Raw genomic sequence first — 2,272 nt, 5'->3', positions numbered from 1 at the left:
GGCGGGGGCGGGAACGGGGCCGGGCGGGAGGCGGTGTGAGGTGCTGTGAGGTGCTGTGAGGGAGCGGGGGTGCTGTGCGGAGGGGCCGTTACCTGAGGGGAGTACGGTGGGTAGGGACGGGATCATTCCTCCAGTGGTACTGTAAAAGCCGGTAGCGAAAGTCCGTAAGAGTCGTTTTGGAGTTTTAGAAAGTAGGCTTTCGTATTGCAGCGCTGGGCACACATGCGAATACTTTCGTGGACATGAGTGTGTCCATTGCCCGAAATCGTGTGGGTTATGTAGCTTTCAAGTTATATATATTCATTAGATTTCTATTTAGATAGTCATTACATTTCCCGGAGACATCATACATATGCTAATATATGTTAATATACTATGCATTCACCATGAAATAAGCCGGTGGTCTTTTAGGCGTCTCTAGCAGCGATCCATAGTTTTCATCCCTCAGGGCCCACGCATACTCACAGGGGTCTTCTAGGGAGCTGTGCAGCTATGTTGGTTTTGAGCTGGCTTGTTCTAATTTGTAGTCTTGTCCTTGTTCCTGTTATCTCTAAGAACATGCCTTGATGCTCTTACTACTTTCTTATCTTCAAACCTCCTTTTATCCACACAGAAGGCCACAGCTGCATATTCCAAAAGGTTATATTGACCTATCTTCCAACAGAAGGTTAGTAAAGCAAAAATAAGGTATTTTAGGCTACAAGGGGAGGTACAGAATGGGGATAGGTATGAGGCTGTTCCCCAAAGGGGGATGGGGTATGTGGTGAGTGCTGTTCTCTTGGGGGGCATCCCCGAGGTGATGTGGTGTGAGAACAGGGCCATCTCTGAGGGGACATGATGTGGGGACAGGGCTGTTTCCCTGAGGTGATGTGGTGTAGGGACAGGGTTGTTTCTCTGAGGGGACATGATGTGGGGACAGGGCTGTTTACCTGAGGCAATATGGTGTGGGGACAGGGCTGTGTCTGAGGGACATGATGTGGGGACAGGGTTGTTTACCCGGGGATGTAGTGTGAGGACAGGGTGGTCCCTGAGGGTTTGTGGTATGAGGACAAGTGTGCCCACAAAGGGGGTGCAGTATCAGGACAAATCTGTTGCCCAAAAGGAGGTGTGGTTTGTGGAAGGGACTGCTTCATGGGGAGCTGAGGACTGAGCAGTTGAGGTTCAGCTGTTTCAGTGTTGCTGTTGAGGGTCAGGTAAGTCTTTGACCACAAATATGGGAGCACCAGGGATGTCAGGGCAGGGATTTTACTGGGAAGTACATGACATGGGACAGACACAATGCTGTTCCTGCAAGTGAAATGTCAGGCAGGTTGTGCCATAACATCTGTTCTTACTTTGGTGTCCCTTGCCTGGATCCTAGCAGCACAGAGGGGATTTTATAGAGATTATTTGGTTTCCACCCTCTTAGCTGCATCCCTAGACAGATGCATAGATGCTACATTACTGGGAAGTAGCTAATTACCATTTTCTGATGGTGGTGGTGGGGTAGTTTCATAGAGTGAATCAGTAGAAACAGAATTCCAGAGTCCTGCTGCTGTGTTTCCACATACTTAGTGTTTCAGGACATGGTCCTCTCCTAGGACCTTATCACTTTGTTTGTTTGTTTTCCTGACCAGGCCTAAATGAAGGCTACAACACCTTCATGTCATTCTGCTTTTTTCACACAGACAGCAGCATAGTACCTGTATAAGTATCTTAGACATATACAGGAAAGTCTTTTATAAGCATGCAAAATTTAAGCAGAGATCCAAATACATCCTGGTGTAATAGTATTATTATTAGCTGCCTGAGTTGTTGAGCTGTACATATATCCTGTACACAATGGCAGGATTAGCAGGAAGGGAAATCTCAAAGAAGGTGGGATTTGATCCTGTTAGGTGCTTTGCTACAAGCACTGCAAGAGCCATTAGCTTTGATGTCTGACTGCACCCTGCTGTGGGCCAGACAGACAAGTTTTCCCAGAAGTGATTCAGGAGTGATTCAAAGGTTAAGGTGTAGTTAAATGAAACACACTTGTTTATAGTGTATATTAATTGACATTGACTGAACTGATTAATGATCTGTCCTGATCTAATCTTTTTCCCTGGAATTAAAAGTCAATATGTGGAGCTTTAACTGTTTTAAAATTACTTTTATCATGTGGTTTGTTCTTATGTGTGTGTGGGGTTTTAACATCTGATAATACATTGTATCAAATGATTATATGGACTGCAGTCACTGAGGATTAAAACGTACTTTCCAAAGGGTACTCAGCCGTGCTAGGCCTGTGCAG

This window comes from Falco cherrug, chromosome 1 (assembly GCF_023634085.1).
Source record: "Falco cherrug isolate bFalChe1 chromosome 1, bFalChe1.pri, whole genome shotgun sequence".
NCBI lineage: Eukaryota > Metazoa > Chordata > Aves > Falconiformes > Falconidae > Falco > Falco cherrug.
Note: the sequence above shows the minus strand (reverse complement) of the source record.